Below are 18,318 nucleotides of genomic sequence, written 5' to 3'. Positions count from 1 at the left end.
GCAACAATCATGGCCTACACTCAACAAATCAAGAATACTCTTTATAATTTCTCCTCTGAGTAGGTTTGGATTTTCAACCTCACCATGAGAGCTAAATATAGCCGACTCCACACCCGAAGTAATTTCTGATGTATTTATGTGTGTTTGAGACATTGCAAATTTAGGTCCTTTTGATAGAATACTTAGCTCCTTGGATGTGAAAACCTTAGAGGATAGCTTTTCCAAAGGAGGGCCAGGACAAAATCTAGGAAGGAAATTTTTCCACTTTATGCGATGTCCATAAATACGAGCAGGCCTTACAAAGAAAATTAGAGGGACATTCTGCTTGGTCGAATTAAAAAACTTTGGCAATTGACACAATTATGACGCTTGTTCGTCTTTGCGACAAGTTCTCTTCGTATTTTAAGTTCCGAGAAAAATTTTCCCTTCAAATCATGGGCCTATCCATGGGCAGTGTTGTGTCTCCTTATTTGGAAAATTTTTACATTGATTTCATAGAACAATCTGCTTTGAATAGTTTGCACTTAAAGCACTCTCTGGTTTCGTTTCATTGATGATATCCTTTTTGTTTGGGAGCATCGACAGGACTCTCTAAGAGATTTTTTGGCATATTTGAACTCTTTTGATTCGAATCTCCAATTCACAATGGAACTGGAAGATTTAGGAAGGCTACCTTTCTTAGATGTTTTAATTATAAAAGATACTCCTAACCTTGAATTTTCTATATATAGAAAGCCGACCCATAATGATCGGTATCTACATTTCTCGTACAATCATCCTTCTTTTGTGAAAAGAGGGTTAATAATCTCGTTAGTTGACAGTTCTATATAATCATGCAAATTCTGAATTAAACTATGTCAAAGATATTCTATTCTGCAATGGTTACCCAATAAACTTTATTTAAAATATCATAGATAGACGATTAAAAAAGATAAAACAAGAAAATAGGGAGTCCGTCTCCCTTGATTCAGTTATTTCGGCAATTGAGAAAAAAATTTCACCACTTTACCATATATCTCAAAACTCAGCAAAAAACTTGGAAAAATTAAAAAAAAACATAATCTCTCTGTTTTTTTTTTCAAAACCGACCTAAAAGTTGAACATTTTTTCAACTCGGAAAAGATAAAACTGACCCTATACTGGGTAGTGGTGTCTAGAGAGCTCCGTGTTCATTTGGGAAATTTTACATAGGCAGGACACATCAACAACTTGGTGAACGTTTGCATGAACACAAAATTTCAATTGATGAATCCCTGAGATTCGAAAACCAAAATGAAAGCTTTGATTCCGTCTTGGCCCTGCATATCTTTGAAAGTCCTACACCTTTGGTTCTTTATGAGGAGGCAACTTTAATATCTAGTGTAAATGGTCTACCGCAGTCTTTTAAAGAGTTAGTTAAGATAAAAAAATATATAAACACAAATTTGGCTATAAATAGAGACACCGGAGATATTTCCTTAAGCCCAATTTATAACAACTTAATATCAAAAGGCTCAATCAATATTTTCGCCCAGTCTAATAAAAGACAACCTGTCCGCATAACTAATTGTTATCGAAGTTGCATAATGGCGAAGTCTATTGCCAGGCAATAGATACTTATTCAATCCAATTGGTGATTTTTCTTTCATTTATTTCTGACTGTTTTTTTTTTTATTCAGTGTCTTTTCTGCTCTTGTTAGATTCACTTCGGAAGGTTAGACTTTGTTTGATTGTTTTTTTTTTGTCTTTTTCAGGACTGAGGACGACTTGGCAGAGGTCCTTGTCGACATATTTGCTTGTTCTTCGTTTTCATATTTTGCCACTGGCTGACAAAATCCTCGTTTTGTCACTTATTTGATTTGATTTTTCATTTATTATTTCTTTTCGTCTCTTGGTTTCAAAAACTTGAACCGATGAGCTTTCAACAACCAAAGTAGTGAGGGGGTTTCAGTTCCCACTGGGTAGACAGAAAAAACCCTCAGGGCATTCTCCAAGACACACAGGTGCTATTGTTTACATTTGACACACAGGTGGTTGTTACGTCATGGTTTAGCAGATGTTATTGTTTACTTATCCCAATTTAAATGTCTAAGAACATACGAACCAGGTAGGAAAATTCTTCAAGGTAATTCCGAAGGCGCTAGTCAAGTGGGAAACCCCCGCATGTAAAAAAATGATCTTAGCACCCCCTCAAGACGTTAGTCAAATGTTTACTTATGCAAATTCAAACGAAGATGCCACAGTTTTATGTGTCAACGACACTTGTTTTGGTAGGACTTACAAAACAGTTTGTTTGCTTCTAAATATGTAAGGCTTCCTGCGGGCCTGATATTTTATTTAGTGTTTCCGACCACAAAGGTTTCCCCGTTACGTGGTTTACGCAAGATTTGTTTTGGTACAAGAAGCCTTTGTAACCCGACAACAAAGGTTTTCCAGTTACGTGGCCTGCACAAGAGTTTGTTTTGATTCTCAAATTTGTAACAAATAAAAACAACGAATATTTCCTGTTACACGTCTTAAGCAAGAGTTTGTTGATTCTCTTAACGGATAGGGGACCGGGTAGTTCCTTTGCTTCTTCTGGGTATGAAATAAGCATACAAGGGACAAGCGAGGAGAGTCAACAGTCAACGGGAGAGAAAATTTAATTTCTAAGTACATTAAGGGATGGAGGTAGTCCCTATCTTAATGCCCCTCCTCCCTCCCCCCCCCAAACTGAATATACTTAAATTGAACCAGTGGCGGATCCAGGGGGCAGGGGGCGCGCCCCCTAACGTAGTTTAAAGTAGTGTAATTTACTTAATTAACGCAAGTTTGCGTTAATTAAACTTACTCCTAACGCAAGTTTATCAGATCAACCTATTTTGCCCCCCCCCCCCCTAAAAAAAATTCCTGGATCCGCCCCTGAATAGAACTGATAGGATCTTGTATAGGAAACTAACAACTAAAATCCCCTCCCCTATTTCATTTCATGGTTCTATGGGGAATAAAATAATCACGTCAAAAAACATTTTACCCGGAAACATGTTCCTATTTTAAAATACTTTGAAGAATCGCTAAATGGATCTTTTCAAAAAGCGCGCGCATCCGGCAAAAGGGATCAACAGGTATTTATGTTAAACCATAGTATCATGAATACCAACGTGCTCTCAAAACATTCCATATTTGCTCAACCATTAACTAATTGGACAAGGGATCTTTTTCACATTTCCTATTGACTAATAAAGGTTTTTGGCCTAATATCATTCAGCCTTGATGGATTTTCAAGTCTTTTAGTTCACGCGATAATGAAAAAAGTATATTATATATACGATAAATTACCGAGGCGGGGATTATTATTTTTTTTTTACATGATAAATACAGATAACTAAAAAGGCGTCTTTTTTTGAATATAAACACGATTAGTAATATTGTATAAAGCCACCTAAGAAGGGATCCCCCCTAAATCCCTCTTAAAGTTTAAATCCCTCTTAGAGCAAAGGGGTTAGTCAACATGAGGTGGGAGAAGAGCAATGGGGATAAGTTATTAAAGCCAAAATCAAGGGGGCGCAATACATGTTTAAATAATGAATTTAGGGGTCAATTATGAGAAAACTAAAAGATTCTAATCCTTATTTCAGGAGAGCCCGAGTCAAAAAGGGATTCCTCCCTGTAGAAAAGCAAGGGTATGCTATGGATATACAAAGGCAATCATGGAAGGTGAAAATATAGAGCCTTCCAAACCTGATTCCAGTTTGCCAATGATCACCATGCAAATGAATGACGTTAATAGCAATCCTCTCGTAAATAAAATCACACTTATTGGGGGGGGGGGGTTTAGGGACCCCCTGGCCCAAAAAAAGAAAAAGGTTATTGAACACTGTTAAAATAATATATTCTTTTTCAGGTTAAAATCATAACTGTTTCAAAAAGAAAATATATTGTTAATATTATTTTTAGGTTCACCTAGCGACATTATCGCCACGATCAACTTAAGGGACCATAGGGGGTTTGAGTGGGCCATGGCCCTCAAAAATTTTTACAGATTTTTTATCATGATGAAAATAATACATTCTTTTTCCGTTGAAATACCGACAGAGTGAAAGAACAATAACGAGGAACCAGATTGGGTCAATAAATTATTGGAGGACTGGTTTGGTGAGGCACTAGCAACCGTGCAAATGGATGGCGTTAATAGTACCCCTCTCGTAAGTAAAATTACAGATATTGAGAGTCATAATGAAATTTCGCCCATGACATTTCTCAAAAGAACGGAGAAGTTCAATGGTTATTTGGCTTTTTCAGTATAATAAGACCGTACAATTCCAAAGGGGGGAAATAAATGGGATGTTGGGGACCTTGTTCGATAGTTCTGGGAAGGGGAGGAGGGTTTGAGGGCCCTGAAGCTTAAAAAAATAAAATTGGCTATTAAACAGAATGAAAAAATATATTCTTTTTAGACTAAAATAATAACTGTTTCAAAAGAAAATAACTGAGACTGTTGGAGTCCTTCTATTTGATAGGTCTTTGCGGGGTGGGGGGGGGGGGTTGTGAGAGCCCTGACTCTCAAAAAATTAAAATTTGTTATTAAACAAGATGAAAATAATACAGTATTTTTTCAGGTTGAAATCATAACTGTTTCAAAAACAAAATAAGTTGTTAACATTGTTTTTAGGTTCACCTAGCGACTTTATCGTAAGCGTAAACTCAAGGGGCTAACAATCTCTTTGACGGCGTGAAGAAACCTGTCCTGTCACCACCATAAGAGGGAAGACGGGGTGTAAGACAAATTAAAAACAAACTAAAGCACACCTTGTCAGAACTTGAGCAAACGCACACTATGCATAATATACACATGATTTGTTTCATTTCTCCAAATTCTAGAGGATTTTTTTTTTAGATGAAAGAAGATCAATTTAATGGTAAATTTTTATTTTTCTTGCGTGAAAACAAATTGTCATTCAAAATTGCTCGAGAAAAAGCCCGAATTGCACCCGGATCAACCCAATTTTTTCATTGCATAGCTGTTTATGATGCAAAAGCAAAATAGGGTCAAATTTATTAATATTTAGATAGGAGGAGGGGGTGGTTTTCAAACTTTTTAATTAAGATATAAAAAAGGCAGCTTTTAATAGTTGGAGGGAGCATTTTTAATGAGATTACGTGAAAATATATTTTTCAAGTTATACAGACAAAAAATCCCCCCCTCCTTTAAGTGCCGCTCTCGATAGCAAAATAATGGCTCCCTGCCTTGAAAAGAGACTTTCCTATCAAAATTTACGTTTTTAAGAGTTTGGACGTTACGCAATTTTTTGGGCGGGTTTCAACCCTGCTGGAAAGCTGCCTTGATCATGAAGGAGTCGCTCCCATGGTGATACCTTTCCAGTGCACTTCGGATTGGCTGATTCCTGTGATTACCCTAAATTGGGATAACTCAACTGCGTAATTTTTGGTTGTGGGGGATTGCGTTCGCGCGGACCCCTGTCCACACATTGAAAAGTACTTTCCTTTGGGCCTCTTTTATATATCACACATTATCCAGTTGAAAAGAAAAGGTTTTCAATTTGATATTGTTAAGACAATAATGGGACATGTAAAATGGATCATTGGGCCCTTTTGAAAAGATTGATTTCTTGCTTAACTTACATGTTTGAGATATTGCGGAGGAATTATGCCTAAAATTCCAAGCATATGAGAGAGTTGACTAGTTGAGCGTATACTCTATAGAAAATGTATCTTCAATTTTCTCCAAAACATCTCTTAAATAAACACATTTTGTTTTTCTTAGTCTTGTGTTGAAACAAATGATGGTATCAATGACCAGTCACCATAATTAAATTAAATTGCCTTAACTGATTGAATTCCTCATGCATTTTGTTTTTGAAAATACTCTGTAATTACTAAATGCCGATTCTTAAATTGAACTAGGATTCGAATCAAGGTGTTGAAATTTAGATTAAGTCACAGAGGCTAGTCTTAAAAAGTGAAATGCCCTTGATCACCATATATTTCATCAAGTCAATTACGTTGGCAACATTTCAAACAGAAAATTCCTTCACTATCGTTAAGCTTCTTGGAACACTTAAATAGGGAACATTTAAATGTGACTCAGTTACATTACTGAGTTACATTTTTGTAACTCAGCTACATTTTTGAGCCTTATCACTGAATTTTTATATTATTTTCTACGGATGTAGTTTTAGTATCATGTCATTAAAGTTGCCCATGAATTGTTGCTCATTGAATATATTTTCTCATCATATGATTTTTTTGCCCGCATTTACTTGATTGAACATTGAATTTTTTATATCTTTCAAACCTTGTTAAAAAAAACTGACAGGGATTCACATGGATTTACTTTTAAATACTCAACTTTACGAAATTTCAATATTCAATAGCTCTGGCCTGTTGACTCTCCTCATATCGAGTTAATCTTTTGCATTTTACTAAAGATTACAGTGGGGTGGGGTGGGGAGGGGCACTTGATGAGTCTTAAATTTTTTTTTTTTATTAGTCTATACTCTTGTAGTACGTTTGAATAATTCAAGATTACTTATCTGACCAGCCCGATTAGTTATCCTTATCGTTTCACGAGACGTAAATGATATAAGAGGTCAGTAGAATTAACACTTGGGGAAACGGTCTTGATTAGTGGTCAGACAAGCAACCCTGGAAAACGTAGGATAATTGAAGTCATATATGAACAAAAATAAAAAAAAAATGTGAAATTATGGGCTGATAGTAAAAAGGGACAGTCATTGTGAAATGTGGCACACCTTTCAGGGGTTTCTTAATAAGCTTTGTTTATAGTGGAGTTGATATGATTAGTGTTGTTATTCGCCTAGTTGCCTATAGCTTTTAAGTTGACAACCTGCCGGCTAATTATTTGTTGTTATCTGTTGCAGATTACATCCGGGGAAGCTAATTTTAAGCGGGCAAGGGATGCTTGAAGGCAGTCTTGGCTCGGTGCAATAACGATCCAGGTCCTACGTGCTTTTTGAGTCAACATTCTCTTAGGGCCCTCATTCTTCCTTCGTCTAGGAACAGTATTTCCATTCCAGTTTAGGAGGTTCCTCTAAAATGAAGAGGTTTGAGATCTTATAGGGGCAAATCCATTCATTTGGTAATTTCCATGGGGTTTTAACCTAATACTACCAAAGATTTTATTCTCTTTGGTTCCTTATCTTGTTTTTGAAAAAATTCTTTTAAATGTTTTTACTTTTATAACTTTAAGAAATCAAAAATTAATTAAGATTTTAAGGAATAAATATCAACAATTCAACATATGCATATCAAACTGACAATGCACATTCCTTTTTCTGTAAATTCATAAAAAAAATTTCAGTAAAGTAGCTACATTCTGGCTTTTAGAAAGCATGGGGTTTAGAACCCTAATCATATTAATGTATGCTCGTTTTGAGTTTGACTCTGTTATTTAATTTAATTTCTGTTTGTTTCGGGTTTCATTTATTTATTGAAACTGATTCGTGATAGTTGTATGCTTGGTAGATTATTTGATTCTATTTGTGTTCATTTTTGGTTTAATGGAGTTCTTTATTTTTTTTTTTAAATCTTATTTTGTGGAAAAAGTTTTTTAATTAATTATTTGAAAAAGAGCTTGTTTTTTTCGTATTTTCGTTAAAGAAATTAAAAAAACAACGAATTTTTCTTCCCTGGATAATGAAGAATACTCTTCCCTCCCTCCCTCCCCAGACCTCGTCCACAATTTTTTTTTGGAGAGGGGTACAAAAAAGTTAATAAAATACATTTGAAATTTGTTTAAAAGAATTGCGTTACGTTTTAATGTAACGTAAGAGGGTAGACAAGAGGGGAGTGAAGATTTTTTACTGGCAGGTTTTTGGTTTACCTATTAGGGCATCCCTCTCTCCTTTATTGAAAATTATTTTCATGGATTCTATTGAAACCTTCGCTATACACAGTTTTAGAATCTCCCCTTTCTTCTGGGGTAGATTCATGGATGATGCCGTCTGCATTCGGGAGCATGGTTTGGTTTCCTTAGACGTTCTCTGTAAACATTTAAAATAGTTTTGACAATAATATTTAATTTTCAGGGGAGTTTGAGGAAAATGACAAACTGTCTTTTCTTAATATTTTGTTAATTAATAGAGATCTCCATTTACTTTTCTCGATATGTAGAAAGCTTACGCACAATGATAGATATTTAAATTTTCATTCGTCCCATCCTGGGTTGGGGAAATGGGGGGTTGTGATTTCACTAGTGGATAGAGCTTTCAGAATTTGTTCCCAGGAATTTCTGGATTCTGAATTGTTGTATTTGAGGGATATTTTGTTTTGTAATAATTACCCAATTAAGTTCATTGGTAAAATAATAGAAAATAGACGAATTAAACATGATAGTAGGGTTATTGGAGTTTCGTAGTCTTCTGAATTAAATGTATAGAAAAGTCTTATTTCATTGCCATATGTACCTAGTTTGGGTCAGAAGCTTTCACTAATTTTGCGTAAATTTCACATTAATACATTTTTCCAATCGGTAAGACCAATGGGTAGTTTATATAATTCTGGGAAAGATTTAATGCGGGGAAATTTAGTGAGTGGGGTGTATAAGATTCCTTGTTCTTGTGGGAAGTTTTGGCTTGACTTACTTGACTTATGTCCCATCCATCCTCGAAGGTCGTTTTGGGCCTCTTCTTTAACTAGTTCAATGATATGCCTCCTGTAGGTGCTTCTGTTGTCGGCTAGGTGGAGGAGTTCTGGCAAATTGTAGGGTGAGAAGTTTTCTTTCCATCTCTTCGGAGGGCGACCTCTGGGGCAAGAACCGTGTACTCGTCCATCGAAGGCTATCTTCGGGAGACAAGTGCTAGCCATGCGTCGGGTATGTCCAAGCCATTCGAACTGTTGTAGTTTTATTTTGTCCAGTATTGTGAATTTGACTTTCAGATTATGGAGAAGCTTGGAGTTGGAGATTCTGTCGTGGTAGTTGATACCAGAGATGCGTCGTAGGGATTTGGTTTCAAAGACAGCTAGGCACCATTGATCGTCTGTTTTAAGCGTCCAGGCTTCACAGGCATAGATGGCGATCGAAATAATGAGGGAGTGGAAGAGTCTCGTTTTGAGAATTGTTGTTAAGTTCTTATTCCTCCGGATGGGCATCAGAGCTTTAAAACTGGATTTCGCAAGTGTCAGGTGTCTCTTGATGTCTTTGAGTTGGTTATTATCCGAAGTAAGTAAGCTCCCAAGGTAGGTGAAGTCTTCCACCCACTCAATGGTATCTCCACCAAGCTGAAGGCTGAGATTTACCTGTGAATCGAGCTTGCGTGAGCAGCGCATGGCTTTCGTTTTTGAGGTGTTGATGGCTATCCCGAAGAGGTCGGTAGACGAGTGAACGCTGTTAGCTTGGGATTGTAGATCTTGAAGGTACTTGGCTATTAGGTCTATGTCGTCGGCCTATGTTAGTTTGTCTATCACCACTCCTCCGACAAGGGTGCCGGGTGGGTTGTCTGTGAGTGAAAGGGCTGCAGATGGGAAGAGATTGAACAGCTCCGGTGATAGCAGGCAACCTTGAAGCACTCCGATAGAGGTTTTAAAGCTCTCGGTAAGTCCTTTTCCAGTCATGACGTGGCTTCTGAACTTCTTATACATGTCTTTGATCAGCGAGATCAGGTAGGACGGGATGCGAAAGTGGAGAAGGATGTGCCATAGACCTTCTCTCCATATGAGATCGAAAGCTTGTTTAAAGTCTATGAAAAGGTGGTAGATGCTGCGACCAAGTTTGCTATACTTTTTCGTGATCTTCCGGACAGTAAACATCTGATCAATTGTTCATCTGTTAGGTCGGAAGCCGGCTTGGTATTCCAGAATGACCATTGAGGAATTGGATTTTATACGCCCGAGCATGACTCTTGTGAGGATTTTTGCGGCGTGGCTGGTAAGACTTATTGGGCGGTAGTTGTCGCAGACAGCTTTAGAGCCTTTCTTATGGGAAGTTTTATATTGGTAAAACTGACCAACAATTTCTTGAAAGATTTATTGAGCATCGTTCTTTAATAGAAAGAACCCTACAATTAAGCAAGTATCCTGAAACTTTTGTTTCGGCTCTGGCTGAACATATTTTCTTTCAACCTGAAAATTTTGTACAATTTGATGAGGCCACGGCTATTTCAAATGATAGAAATTTTTCTAATGATAGAATGATAGAAAAAAAGATATGTTTGCTAACCTTTCAATAAACAGGGACACAGGAAATTTAAATATTAACTCAATTTATGATAAACTTTTGAAAAGTGATCAAATAGTCAATAAGGGAATTAAGATTTTACATAATCACCAGGGTACTAGATTACCTACTAGACCAAAAGGAATTGCTTCAAAAATAGCTAAAGAGAGGATTATTTCACAATAGAATAATTAACTTAATTTCAATTTTATACTTTTTCCTCAGTTGCTTTGGTGTTCTCATCGACGTAACTCTAATAGCTTCTTTTCCCTTCGTGGATCAGTTGCGACAATTGTATTTTATTAATTAATCAAAAAAAAAAAAATCCACAAAATTGAACCTTTTCCACCTTACTCATATTAGTTTCTGCCAGTTTTGAGTTTGACTCTGTTATTTATTTTAATTTCTGTTTGTTTTGGGTTTCATTTATTTATTGATACTGATTTGTGGTAGTTGTATTCTGGGCAGATTATTTTATCCTAATTTTTTTTCATTTTGGTTTAATGGAGTTCTTTACTTTTTTTAAAACTTATTTTGTTGAAAAAGTTTTTTTTTAATTAATTTGCAAAAAAGATACATTGGGACTTCAATCTAGCTTGGGTACTAATTTGATTATGGCGAGTGGTCATTGGCTTTTTCACCATCAACTTTTTTAAATTATACATAGTTTTTCTCTTTTTTTTCAGATGAAAAAAAAATAATTTCGATATATTCAAGGACTTGGAAACTACAAGGATAGTTTTTTTTTATATTTGAAAATCGCATTATTCACATAATTGATTTGTGTTCATGGACTTTGGTGTCCCCTCGAAAGGGGTGCGTCGATCCCGGAGGTACTGCAGCATATGGAGGGAGCAGAGCTAGCCCCGACATCCCTCCGGCTTCCTAAAACCAGTTTAATATTCTGGGCCCCATGTAGGAACCGTATCAGATATTAAGCTCATAAGAACAGATACTAAACTTTGATCTTAGCCAAACGGCCGAGAACCGATAATTGAATAAGGATTGTCAAAGAGTTTATTAGAATACGAGTAACAAAGTTTGCCGCAAATGATATTTCGGTTGCAATGCTCAAATAACATTCAATAAACTTATCAGTTTGTCTTTAGATTTTTTCTAGACAGCATAAGACATTTCCAACTATATCAAAGTTTATTACAAAATTCTCATCCAAAAAAACAAAATAAAAAAAGATAGGCCTTAAATCAGAGATATATGCTCTTGGCCCTTTAGGTGACAATAGTCGGAACTAGCAATAATTAATGACGTTAATTCAAGATAATTAAGGGGGGACAAAATTATTATGTATATGAAAGGGGCTGTCCCCTCCTCAACGCCTCGCTCTTTACGCTAAAGTTTTATTGTTTTAAAAAACCAATTTTTGAGTCAGAGTCAAACTTTAGCGTAAAGTGCGAGACGTTGAGGAGGGCACAGCCCCGTTCATATACGGAATAATTTCTGTTCGTTTTAAGTTTTAATGTCGCTCCTTACTTTCAGTTAAAAAAACTTGTTTTTTTATTTAATTTCCGAACGTTTTTGAATCAATGTAGCTTTTATTTTGCTCACCGTACATGAATAAACAAAACAAAACTTTCATGTTAACTTTACTTTTTTTTGGCTAAATGGTTTATTTAAAATTTTGTTCTGACGTAACTTACAAATTAATCTACGCAACGAACTTCTATATTCACGTGTTTTTATTACGTAAATTAAGGGGTTCACCCCCTAGTCAATACCTCACTCTATGCGCTAAAGTTCAAATTTTGTTCCAATTCTTTAAGAATGACCCCTTAATCACAAACTCCGTTAATTAGAACAGATAGCTCTAATGAAAGTACAAAAAAATTTAGCGTCAAGAGCGAGGTAAAGACTAGGGGGCGAACCCATTCATAAACGTAATAATTTCTGTTCGTTTTAAATTTTGATGTTGCTTCTTACTTTCAGTTGAAAAAAATGCTTTTTTTTATTATATAATTTCTGATTGTTTTTTTTTAAATATTCTGGGAAATCCGGCGCCCTCTTTATAGCAATGTCCATTCCTCCATGAAAACTTCTTCTATGGCAAGATCCTCCCACGTAACCCCGACCCCCCCCCCCCCACTACCAGAAAAAATCCCCCCCTGAAAACATCTTTATACTTCCCAATAACCAATACTATATATAAACATTGGGCAAAGTTCATAATTTGCAGCCCTTCCCCCGGGTGACTGTGGGGGATTAAGTCATTCTCAAAGACATAGTTATTGTATTTTTTGACCATGCTGAACAAAGTGGCTTTCTCAAAATTTTGATCGGGTGACTTTGGTAAAAAAATGAGCGTGGAAGGGGGCCTAGTTGCCCTCCATTTTTTGGTCACTTAAAAAGGGCACTATAACTTTTAATTTGCGTTCGAATGAGCCCTCCCGCTATATTCTAGGACCACTGGTTCGATGCGATCACCCCTGTAAAAAAAACAAAACAAATAAACACGCATCCGTGATCTTTCTTCTGGCAAAAAATACAAAATTCCACATTTTTGCAGATAGGAGCTTGAAACTTCTATAGAAGGGTTCTCCGATACGCTGAATCTGATGGTATGCTTTTCATGGACGTTCTATGACTCTTAGGGGGTGTTTTCACTTTTTGATGGATAAAACTAAACTTGATAAAACTTATATATTTGAAATCAGCATAAAAGTCTGATTCTTTTGATGTATCTATTTGGTATCAAAATTTCGTTTTTTAGAGTTTCGGTTACTATTGAACCGGGTCACTCCTTACTTATAGTTGGTTACCACGAACTGTTTGATAATACCGCGAAAAGACTTTTTTGAATCATCAAAATTGCTTAAAATATGGACACAAAAGCTGAATTTTTAATCACCTCACAGAAATACACAGACACGAAACAGTGAGACTTTATCAGGTGAATGATTCCTTACTTTAATTAAATAAAAAACACAAGTTTTTTTTTAACTGAAAGTAAGGAACGATATTAAAACTTAAAACGAACAGAAATTATTCCGTATATGAAAGGGGCTGTCCCCTCCTCAACGCCTCGCTCTTTACGCTAAAGTTTTTTATTTAAAAAAATAGAGTTGTGAGAAAGTCAAACTTTAGCGTAAAGAGCGAGGCGTTGAGGAGGGGACAACTCCTTTCATATACGGAATAATTTCTGTTCGTTTTAAGTTTTAACGTATTATTATTTATTTTTACGTTATTTATTATTTATTCATACGTATTATAGTATGTATTATTTATTTTTCTTTTTTCTTCTTCTTTCTTCTCCATACCCGGGCACTTCGTATCGAAGGAGCTGTCGTAGAAACTTCAAAAAGGGCTCATTCGATTGGAAATTGGAGTATCTAGTGCCCTTTTTAATAGTCGAAAGTGATTCAAGGGCAACTAGTCCCCTCCCACACACCCATCATTCCCCCAAACAAATCCAATCAAAATTTTGAGATAACCATTTTGTTCAGCATAGTTGATTTCCAGATAGAAAATATGTTTTTGAGGAGGAAACTCCCCCACAACCCTCAGGGCCAGGGTTTCAATTTATGCCCTGGGGGCATATAAGGTTTTTATAGAAGGCGTTGTCGTAGAAACTTCAAAAAGGGCTCATTCGATTGGAAATTCAAAGGGCTAGTGCTCTTTTTAATAGTCGAAAGTGATTGGAGGGCAAATGCCCCCCTACACCACGCCCACCATTTTCCCAAACAAATCCAATCAAAATTTTGAAATAGCCTTTTTGTTCAACGTAGATTATTTCCAGATAGAAAATAAGTTTTGAGGAGAACAGTCCCCTAAAACCCTCGGTGCAAGGGTTTTTAGTTATGCCTAGAGGCAAATAAGGTTTTTATAGAAGGCGGTGTCGTAGAAACCTCGAATAGGGCTCATTCGATTGGAAATTGGAGTAGCTAGTGCACTTTTTAATAGTCGAAAGTGATTGGAGGGCAACTAGCCCCCCCCCGACGCCCATTATTCCCCCAAACACATCCAATCAAAATTTTGGGATAGCTATTTTGTTCAGCGTAATTCATTTCTAGATAGAAAATACGTTTTTGAGGAGGACACTCCCCCACAACCCTAAGGGAAAGGGCTTTAATTTATGCCCTGGGGGCATATAAGGTTTTTATAGAAGGCGTTGTCGTAGAAACTTCAAAAAAGGCTCATTCGATTGGAAATTCAAATGGCTAGTGCCATTTTTATTAGTCAAAAGTGATTGGAGGGCAACTAGCCCCCCCACGCCCATCATTACCCCAAACAAATCCAATCAAAATTTTGAGATAGCCATATTGTTCAGCGTAGTTGATTTCCAGATAGAAAACATGTTTTTGAGGAGAACACTCCCTACAACCCTCGGGACAAGGGTTTTAAGTTATGCCCTTGGTGCATATTAGGTTTTTATCGAATATGTGGTTGTAAAAACTTCAAAAAGGGCTCATTCGATCGGAAATTGGGGTAGCTACTGCCCTTTTTAATAGTCGACAGTGATTGGAGGCCAACTAGGCCCCCCCATGCCCCGCATTCCCCCCAACACATCCAATCAAAATTTTGGGATAGCCGTTTTGTTCAGCGTAGTTGATTTCCATATAGAAAATATCTTTTTGAGGAGGACACCCCCCCCCCCCCCACAACCCTCGGGGCGAGGGTTGTAAGTAATGCCCTGGGGGCATATAAGTTTTTATAGAAGGTGTTGTCATAGAAACTTCAAAAAAGGCTCATTCGATTGGAAATTTAAAGGGCTAGTGCCCTTTTCAATAGTAGAAAGTGATTGGAGGGCAACTAGCCCCCCCATGCCCATCATTCCCCCAATCACACCCAATCAAAACTTTGAGATAGCCATTTTGTTCAGCGTAGATGATTTCCAGATAGAAAATATAATTTTGAGGAGGACACTGCCCTAGAACCCTCGGGGCAAGGGTTTTAAGTTATGCCCTGGGGGCATATAAGGTTTTTATAGAAGACGTTGAAGTAAAAACTTCAAAAGAGGCTCATTCGATTGGAAATTCAAAGGGCTAGTGCCCTTTTTAATAGTCGAAAGTGATTGGAGGGCAACTAACCCCCCCCCCACGCCTATCCTTTCCCCAGACACATTCAATCAAAATTTTGAGACAGCCATTTTGTTCAGCATAGTTGATTTCCAGATAAAAACTATCTTTTTAAGGAGGACACTCTCCCACAACCCTCGGGGCAAGGGTTGTAAGTTATGGCCTGGGGGCATATAAGGTTTTTATAGAAGGCGTTGTCGTAGAAACTTCAAAAAAAGGCTCATTTAGTCGGAAATTCAAAGGGCTAGTGCGCTTTGTAATAGTCGAAAGTGATTGGAGGGCAAATAGCCCCCCCCCCCCCCCACGCCCATCATTCCCCCAAGCAAATGCAATCAAAATTTTGAGATAGCCATTTTGTTCAGCGTAGTTTATTTCCAGATATAAAATATATTTTTGAGGAGAACACTCCCCCACAACCCTCAAGGCAAGGGTATTAAGTTATGCACTTGGGGGGCGTATAAGGTTTTTATAGAAGGCGTTGTCGTAGAAACTTCAAAAAAGGCTCATTCGAATGGAAATTCAAAGTGCTAGTGCCCTTTTTAATAGTCGAAAGTGATTTGAGGGCAAATAGCCCCCCCCCCTTCCCACGCTCATCATTCCCCCAAACAAAGCAAATCAAAATTTCGAGATAGCCATTTTGTTTAGCGTAGTTGATTTCCTGATAGAAAATATGTTTTCGAGGAAAACACTCCCCCACAACCCTCGGGGCAAGGGTTTTAAGTTATTTCCCTTGGGGCATATAAGGTTTTTATAGAAGGTGTTGTCGTAGAAGCTTCGAAAAGGGCTCATTCGATTGGAAATTGGAGCAGCTAGTGCCCTTTTGAATAGTCGAAAATGATTGGAGGGCAACTAGCCCCTCCATGCCTATCCTTCCCCCAAACACATCCAATCAAAATTTTGAGATAGTCATTTTGTTCAGCGTAGTTGATTTCCAGAGAGAAAATTTCTTTTTGAGGAGGACACTCCCCCAAAATCCTCGGAGCAAGGGTTGTAAGTTATGCCCTGGGGGCATATAAGGTTTTTATAGAAGGTTTTGTCGTAGAAACTTCAAAAAAGGCTCATTTGATCGGAAATTCAAAGGGCTAGTGCCCCTTTTAATAGTCGAAAATGATTGGAGGGCAGCTAACCCCTCTGTCACGCCCATCTTTTCCCCAAACACATCCAATCAGAATTTTGAGCTAGCCACATTATTCAACGTAGTCTTAAGTTCTGTATATTAGGTCTTTGAGGATGACAACCCCCTCACAGCCCTTAGGACAAGGGTTGTAAGTTATGCCCCGGGGACAGGGCCGTATCCAGGATTTTTGTTCGGGGGGGTTACCCGGTTTATTCCCGTGGACTTCGTCTAATATCCTCGAGCAACATTACGTTAGCTCGAGACCGTTAGTCCACCCCTTGCGAACGAGGACGCGTCCACTAGGCATACTTTCGTATCTATAAGGGGCATTTTTTTTTTTTTTTTTTTTTTATTAACCCAAAAACAATACAAGTATTTAAATATATTTAAATAATAAAAGCTATTTTTTTTTTGCGCAAAAATAATCCAAATAGTAGGCTAGAAGTAGTATATATATTTTTTAGTTTTTTTTTTTTTTAGCTAAAAGTAAGGGCGAATATCAATAAAACGAAATCCAGGCGACGATTTTTCTTCACTGCAAAAATGTCGATGACCTTGTCAGGACAGATGTCAACGTCCCTATGGACTGCAAGGAGGGCTAAGCCACTCAATCGTTCTTCTCCTGTTGAATTTCTCAGCCAGGTTTTGAGCCTTCTTAGCGTTGAGAAACTTCTTTCCGGAGTAGCAGTGCTAACAGGTAACATCGCAAGAACAACCAGAAGAAGAAAAACATTTGAACAAAAGCTAGCGTCGCATGCCTGAAGCGAAGATACAGCACAAGTAGGCCTCTCTGATACCGGAACATTCTTCCATTTGATGCGCCATAGCTCAATTTCTTGCTTCAGACAGTCTGGCTCGGGAAGAATATTGCCATACAATTCAACTAATGACACCAGGTTTAATGACTTCAGATAGACAGAAACAATTTTGGCAGGAAAAAGGACACTGAGATTTGACAGCAGTTTCTGTTGAAGCACAAATCATTGTTTCGGCTTGGATGTGAAGTGGTCCAGGAAAGGAATAAAGAGCAAGGTTCTACAGTGATTTAGAAGGTCTGGCACGTCTGCGCGCATACTTCGGCCACCTCTCGTCCTTGGACGAGTCATCTCCAGTCCTAAGTCGCTGGCAAAAGGCTGAGCTTCGTCGAAAATAGACATGAAAGCAGCAGCAGCATTTCCTCGCATTTCCTTTGTTTTTGAAAGGACAGTTTCCACGTACCTGCATGCAACTGCCAAATCATAGTAAACTGACTGAAGAGTCTTGCACAATGGAAGTGTAAGGCAGAATGTTGAAAATCGCTCTTCTCTTAGCCAAGTCCGAAATTGAACTGAACTGAACTGACAATCTTGCACTCTCTTATACCATACCTCGAGCACCCATTAATCCTAATTTACTATGCAAGGTCAGGTGAACATGGGGTTACCTAATTGCGTAAGCTGATCAGAGCGTATATTATTAACCCTAATTTACTATGCAGGGTCAGGTGAACATGGGGTTACCTACGGTTACCTAATTGTGTAAGCTGATCAGAACCGTTAACCCACAAAATGCAATAGGATTTAGTGTGGGAACCCTCCGGTTCCGGTTAAACCGGGTAACCCTCCCCCCCTGGATACGGCCTTGCCCGGGGGCATATAAAGTTTTTATACAATGCGTTGTCGTAGAAACTGCAAAAAGGGCTCATTCGATTAGAAATTGAAATGGCTAGTGCCCTTTTTAATAGTCGAAAGTAATTGGAAGGCAACTAACACCCCTTCCATGCCCACCATTTCCCCAAACCCATCCAATAAAAATTTTGAGATAGCCATTTTGTTCCACGCAGCTCAGGAAATTTTACCTTTGAGCAGGACACCCCCCCCCACAGTCTTCAGGGCAAGGGTTATAAGTTATGCCCTGGGGGCATATAAGTTTTTATATGCCCCCCCAAAATATAATAAAAATATAAATGATTTTACTTTTATAACTTTAATAAATCAAATAATTTTAACATTTTGATTACTAAATATCAGTGTATGTAT

General features: G+C 37.6%; 1 non-coding gene and 2 pseudogenes across 1 annotated transcript; 2 read left to right on the top strand and 1 right to left on the bottom strand.

Moving 5' to 3' along the window:
- Positions 1–5,275: 5,275 nt before the first annotated feature.
- LOC148939342 (U1 spliceosomal RNA) lies at positions 5,276–5,439 on the top strand. The gene has a single exon (XR_016143565.1). It is a non-coding gene; the product is annotated as a U1 spliceosomal RNA (small nuclear RNA).
- Positions 5,440–6,357: 918 nt separating this feature from the next.
- Positions 6,358–6,483, top strand: LOC148939341 (U5 spliceosomal RNA; annotated as a pseudogene).
- Positions 6,484–10,964: 4,481 nt separating this feature from the next.
- On the bottom strand, positions 10,965–11,145 carry LOC148939340 (U2 spliceosomal RNA; annotated as a pseudogene).
- Between the last annotated feature and the right edge of the window lie 7,173 nt (positions 11,146–18,318).

This window comes from Artemia sp. Qi Xiang Cuo, chromosome 21, assembly GCF_049724085.1.
Source record: "Artemia sp. Qi Xiang Cuo chromosome 21, ASM4972408v1, whole genome shotgun sequence".
In the NCBI taxonomy this organism is placed as follows: domain Eukaryota; kingdom Metazoa; phylum Arthropoda; class Branchiopoda; order Anostraca; family Artemiidae; genus Artemia; species Artemia sp. Qi Xiang Cuo.
Note: the sequence above shows the minus strand (reverse complement) of the source record. Positions and strands in the feature narration are given on the sequence as shown.